The sequence below is a fragment of the Desmodus rotundus genome, chromosome 13 (genome assembly GCF_022682495.2).
Source record: "Desmodus rotundus isolate HL8 chromosome 13, HLdesRot8A.1, whole genome shotgun sequence".
In the NCBI taxonomy this organism is placed as follows: Eukaryota; Metazoa; Chordata; class Mammalia; order Chiroptera; family Phyllostomidae; genus Desmodus; species Desmodus rotundus.
Genome location: NC_071399.1, coordinates 66,906,216 through 66,913,442, shown reverse-complemented (window position 1 = coordinate 66,913,442; position 7,227 = coordinate 66,906,216). Strand labels below are relative to the sequence as shown.

At 33.9% G+C, this 7,227-nt stretch overlaps 1 pseudogene; it reads right to left on the bottom strand.

Annotated features, from left to right (window-relative positions):
* Positions 1-5,469: 5,469 nt before the first annotated feature.
* Positions 5,470-5,571, bottom strand: LOC112313891 (U2 spliceosomal RNA; annotated as a pseudogene).
* Between the last annotated feature and the right edge of the window lie 1,656 nt (positions 5,572-7,227).

The following is a 7,227-nucleotide window of genomic DNA, read 5'->3' as shown; positions in this document are numbered from 1 at the left end:
ACAAAGGCAAATTTGAAATTGACTTGGTATAGGATAACTGAAAAACATTTGCACTTAAGAAAAAAAAAATTCTTTAGCTCCCCAAGAATTCCTAAGCAATTCTATTATTGGAGGAACCATCAGGAGGTTCCATAAGAATGCCTGGTAGCGCTAGACAAAACTGTAGACTTAGCAAAAGGATAAAGTGAAAGAAGCATAACTTTATATTTCAAGAACTGTGCAGCATCTACGACATTACCCTTCTTGGGAACTAACACGTTAGCTTACCACACTTTCATAGACACTGGCAGAAGGCACGAGACTCCTGCTCAGAGACAAAGGACGTTATCATTTTATTCTGCACCACACAACAGTCAGTGCCCCAGTCCCCCTTCCCTGCCAGGTTCCATGTAGTTGGAGCGAAGCTGAGCTCAGGTGGATGTTGCACATAGCTGACTGGTGTCACAGCTGAAGAACCCTGAGTTTAGGAAACCCCAATCTTTTAAAAGTGGTTGTTAACAAACCTATTCACACTTTTCCAGGAAGGTAACATATCTTTTAAACTGGTCTATAACCAAACTTGTCCACAACGCTGAAGAGGGCAATACTTCTGTCTTCTAAGGTTACTTGTTGTATAAACATTCTTGGAATTTAGTGCAGGACAAAAGCTGATTGATACATACACACAAACATCCTGGGCAGTTGTCTCCCAACCTTGATGTGAGTTAGTTTATAAAAAACCTACACATAACTTCATTGCAACAGTCGGATCTGAAAACTAGTACAAGCAGCGAGAATTGACAAAGCTGCTCCATGATTATCCAAAGAAGTCTAAACACTTCACATGTATCTGTCACCAAGGATTTTAAAAAGCTTCCATTGAATTTATCTAAAATTTTCTCATTATAATATGTAATCATTTTGCTGGTCTGATACTCTTGGGACAATAAAAGGATCAGCATAACTGTTATATGAATACTCTAATTGAAACATCCATCAATTTTGCATGACATCCAGCCTTGTTATAATTGAATTTGTCCTAACAAATTTAGAAACTGGTAGTTATTTTTAATCCTTAAATGTCTCCTGCCCTTTTCTCCTTCTCATGTTCTCTTTGTACCATTGAATCCATCTGTAAAGGATTTTCTTCCCTTTGCTGCATCTCAGGAATGGATGTTGTAAGCTCAGAACTTTGTGTCTATTTCCATTTTCTGTGGTGCTCAAATGGTAGCTACAAAGAGGGGACAATGTCTTTCATATCCATGCAAATTTGACTGTTCAGCAATCTGATTTGTGCTGTTTTGAGCTGTGAAAGTCTTTCAGGAACTTTAAGGAAAACACTTTCATTTAGTTATTTGCAGTCTATGTGATTAGGGCTCATTTGAAACGTAAGTGTGGGTACCATATAGAGGGAAAGATCATAATGCACAAGTTGAAGAAAATATTTGTTTCACATCTAATTAACAAAGGAGTAACTGACATAAAAATTAAAAAAAAATACTAAAAGTTAATAAGAAATGGGCAAAGGTTATAAACAAGCATATCATAGGATAACACAAATGTTCAATAAATATGTGAAAATATCCTCAAACTTAGATATCAGAAAATTTATAATTAAAACTATGAAATAGCATTTTGTACTTTGGCAAGAACTCAGATTTGCAAGAACATGAAGTGCTGGTATACTTGTGCTTAGGAGCTGTCATATGCTGCCTGTGGATTGAAACTGATATAATTACTCTCAAAATAATTTAGCGACATCTTGCAAACAAGTAAAGCCTTATACATTTATCCCAGAAATCATGGAAAGGGGCAGTCTAGAAGCATTTTTTTAAAAATGTCATACAACTGGAAACAACCTAATATCCACCAGAAAATGATTAAATAATTTTTCACTGAGCAAAGAGTACACAAAGGCAATGGATACATTATAGCAATAGGCATCAAAATTATAAATTATAAAATATATACATTATGTAAACATTTTTATAACAGAAAGCAAAAACGGTAAAATAAAAAATTGTAGATAAGTAATATGTAACTTATAAAAACAAAGAGAACGATAATAAATAAACCAATTTGGATATCTTGTATATGTATTTTCTGTTTCTTTGAGAGACGGGAAGAAAGACAGATTGGAAAAAACACACACACACACAAAAGACTTGGTAATGTTTCCTTTCTTTAAATGGAGAGTGAGTTCGCATATCTTTAATTATTTACTATTATGCTTCATAATTCACACATATCTCTAACACTTTTTACATACCGAGTATCTCACAATTGAAAATGGGTGTGACATCAGCCTAAATATGTAAACCTGGTAAAGAAACGGTAGATATCTGAACACACGCACACAGATGCAGGTTTGGGTTATAAGGATGGGTGCATTTCACTAGCTGACGTTTTACAATTTTTAGGCAAAGCTTTTATATTTCACCTAATCTTAATCACAAAAATCTATGGGGTTTTTCAGACTATAATGGTCCTTGACTTTTGAGCTTAATTCTCTTTTAAATCTCTTAATACATTTCCCCTTCCCCATCCTTATGAAATTAAAATTTTAGACTCTTAACTCTTCTAGTTTTTTTTTCCTGAATTTTAAAGAGATGGGAATGTAAAATTAGTGTTGGCTTGTGGATTTCAATGACAATTTTTTTTAGATATTGATGCTAGTAACAATTACATGGCCACCTTTGAAGCAACTGGCAAGCTGGAAAGCTTGCTATCATTCCCTTTCCCGTGTGTTTTCCTTGCATCATTGCTAAAAATGACTGTTAGTTCAGGGGTCATTCCATATTTTCTTTCAAATTGAAACATAGTCTTGTAATATTCATTTTTCTGTAAAATATATCCATGCGACTCCAGGTTTTTATAAGAGGATAAATACAGGGTCCAGCAGAAGGAAGGCCTGCTTGAGTGTGGTTGGCAGGGTAATAATATGGGAATAATAATTTATAGTTTTAATTTGAACATTTCCACTAAAATGTCATAGTGTGCTTGACTGTGATATTATTATGTTACAGAATTACACGCTTATGATTTTGTAATAAAAGATTTTTTAAGAGAAGGGGCGTTATTTGTGCCGCACCCTGTAGATGCCTTAGGTTTCAGAAGGCCATTGATAAAAAGATGAGTATTTTAATTGTCCTAACCTTTTTGTATAGTGTTGATGCTGTTGTGCAATACATCTGTTTTATAGATTAATCAATTATTAATCCCTGAATTTTAAAATGACTTTTGCAAAACTACATTAATATTTCATAGAACCTTGCTGAATTGTGCGCTATCTGAATACATGCATTAGACCTTTTGTGGGTTCCATTGATGATTGTTAAAAGACTCTGTCTCTTAACACTTATGTGTATGTTAGTATTGGATATCATTACATTAGAGAATTTGGGGCTCAAATGTTCGTGTTACTGGAAATTTTCAAAATTGTAGAATTCAATGTACAATCACTACAGACTTTCTTAAAACCTCAGAGAATATGTAAATGTTAATGTCTGCAAAAATGACATGCTCAACATCACCATAGTAAATATAAAATTCATAGAATTCCCTACTCTTTTATCTCTAGAATTTAAAATAGACTGAAAAAATAGGTTGGTTTTGATTAGAATAGATTCCATATTTATAACTGTTTTAGCCCTGGCTGGTGTGGCTCAGTGGATTGAGCACTGTGAACCAAAGGGTCACCAATTCTATTCCCAGCCAGGGCACATGCCTGGGTTGCAGGCCAGGTCCCCAGTAGGGGGCATCCGAGAGGCAACCACACATTGATATTTCTCTCCCTCTCTCTCCCTCACTTCCCCTCTCTCTGGAAATAAATAAATAAAATCTTTTAAAATATTAAAAAAATAAAACTATTTTATACCTGTAATTTATGACTATACCATACATTTAAGTGAAAAATTTACTTTAGATGCTATTGTACACAATAAGCATACATGTATTTGTCAAAAGTATATTTAAAGAACGTCATAATAAAAATATAGTAATTTTATGGTGATAAATTTGTAACATTTGTAGCTTCCAGGTAAAATATGCATGCTTTTATTAACTAGTTTTAAGTAGTAAAATTGTATTCATTCTCTCATAGTCTCTTTTTACAAGTAGAAACACAGCAAGGGGTATTAACTGATTTTCTTTTTTTTACCCAGAGCACTAGTCCGTACTTGTGGTACAAAGAAGATATAAACTTTATTTTTAATGCTCAAAAATGTGCATGTGTAAATATTTGCACTTTTAATGTATATGGGTATAAATAAGTGTGTGCATGCACAAATATACATGTGTGTATATTTGTTTATGTATGTGAACTGACAGATGACAGAGATGATAGATGATACATAGATAGATAAACAGATAGATAGAAACATATGTGACAAATTTTGCTTATGATTAATGTAATCTAAAGCAGAGATTCCTGAAATAAATTATTGTTGCATAAAAACATAAAAATTCTTATAATTAGGCTCAACCACATATTTTTAACCCTTGAAGGAGTTTTGTAAAGATTACTATAGGTGTGAAATAGGTTGCTTTCCCATAACCCAATGATAAGACAAATGCATAAAATAAAATGTAAGATGTTGCCTTTACTATTATATTTCTATCACCTTCTCAAACTTTCCACTTCACCTCAATCGCCACAAATTAAGTTATGGCTGCTTTTATATTTTAACTAAGTTCATTGTAATTACAGAATTTTAAGATTGTGAAAGTGATCCCTCTTCTTCACCCCCATGATTATTTCAACCATCAAGCCCCCATTTTTTGTGTCCTGAAGTATTATTAAATGGTCTCTGCTTCCAGTTTCATCATACTGTCACTTAATCGATTTTGTTTCCTAAAATACATTTGATCATGTTAGTCTTCTTAAAACCCTGCTAATATCAGTATATCTCAACGTGATTTGGATGCACTTTACTCACCAGGTGTGAACCTCCCTGTACCTTCCTTTCCAATAATTTCCCAATTGTACTCTCTGCTTCTGACATACATTACACCTCTCTATATTTGTCCATGTTGGTCTCTCTGAATGAAACACCTAATTCTTTTGTTCTTCTTGTTTCTCTTTCAAGCTTTACCTCAAGGATTACCTCTACAAAATGTCTCTCCCATTCACCTGAGTGGGTGAAGATACGTCCTCTTTTTTCTTTCCTCCAAAACCTCAAATTTACAACATCCACTTCACCACCACCATGCCATTCACTTTTCCATTGCCAAACGCTGATGTTAATATTCGTTAACAAGTATGTGTCTTTTTTATTAAACTCAAAGCCTCTTTAGGGAAAGGTCTTCTTCATCTTTGTATTACTACTAGACTTTCAACAGGGCTGAAACATCGTAGGCTCTGAATCAACAACTGTTGAAAAACAGAGTTAAGTGAAACATCCAGACCAGAATATCAAAAATATGAACTATGCAAACTACTTTCTAAATTTATATTAATTTATATATTTACATATTAATATGAAAAACTAGAGAGAGTACAGTAAGGAACATAAAATTTTTCTGAAGTTCTTATTATATAAAACTTAAGAACAGATACTACACTTGAGCTTAGCCAAAAGGCCGAGGAGAGATGAAGTACTTACTATAAATACAGATTTATGTGTCCCGAGAGCCAGAAATTTTGATTTCCCAGGTCTGTAGGACACAGAAATCTGTATTTTGGTTAACTCCCAACTTGATTCTTTTGCACACTAAAGTATGAAAATAAATTTTTATAAAATATTATAAGACAAAAGGGAGTAATTTTAGTTGACTAATTGACATTTGAGGGAAACTCTCATTTTTGTTTTTATGATGTGAAGAGTTGAATTATGGAATTCTAAATCTCTGAATCTTGACCATGAACGAGTTTCCTCATGTGTCAATTCTGCTGCTTCCCCATATCTCAAGATGGCATCTGTAACATTTTTTCTCCTAATATGCAAGTTGATTAATAGTTTTAGCAGCCAGAGTTGCTTGATGATTTAAGCAGTAAGTATGTTCAAGTGAAATACACCCTTTCCAAAATTAAATTTCTGTTAGCAGAATTTGAGGGGCAACCAAACTTATATAATACACACATTTCTCTATCTCGTGTGTGTATGTGTCCTTAATTTCACAAAGTTCAGCAATCCGAAAATATGATGGAACTAAAATATCTCTGAAACTTGAAATATACAATATCATTCTCCAGAATACTCACTAAAATTTCTATATTTGATCCATGTTCCTAAGTGCATTTATTTTACAATTAATGAAGTAAGATAGTATAAACATGTATGATTTTCTTCACTTATTTAGTCTCTCTTTCCTTGGAATGTTTGTCTTTAAAGGGCTTTATATAAAAATATACAGGGCTTTATATTTCCGTATGCACACACACACACACATTCACATGCTGCTATTTAAGGGCCATGTGATACCTTTTAAAATCTTTTGTCTTCCAGATTGTATAGACTTTTACTATTGATTTGGCTTATCTAACTCATTTTCTGAAATGAAATGAGTTTTCTGATTAACTTGACTCATTCTTAAATGTTGAGATTAAATGTCCCTTAATGTGTCGGCTCACATCTGGTATTCCAGATGTTTGCTATTATAATTACATAAAAATTGACACAGCATTTCCAGGATGATAAAAAAAAACTGTGAAAAGTGAATAAAGGCAGAATTTTATCCTTTCCTGCTTATGATTCCCTAGCCACTAGGTATTCTGTACTGCACCACTCAAATCAATTCATCAAAACCTAATCTCGCCTTAAATAACCTAGAGTTTTATATAGCATGAAGTAAATTTCCCCTTCAAAGCTTCTTTTGAGTACAGAAATCTTCCCATAAGAAACCAGTTGGAAATATTCTCTTTATCATGATGATTTAAACAAAGAAGAACTGGGATTTGATGGGGTACGGTGCAGTCTGGGCCAGGCAGCCGTGCCCAGGAGGCTTGGCAGCTCCATAGAAGCGGTTTATAAAGAAACTTCCAAGTTACACGTATTAGAAGGGAGGGTGGTGAGACAGAGGTGTCACTTCAGAGGTGATTGCCCTCACACAACAGGGAGGGACTCTGATGCACGGGGCGACAGGGGTGTTTCTGGGTGAGTGGTGGTTAGATGTTTCAGGATGTGAATGTGTTGGAGGATTTGTTATGCTCCCTTGCATTAAAGAAAATAAAACTGAGGCCCAGAAATTTATTTTGTTCAACTTACCTGAATGGATAAGTAAGATTCCCAATATGAGTGACAGCAAGAA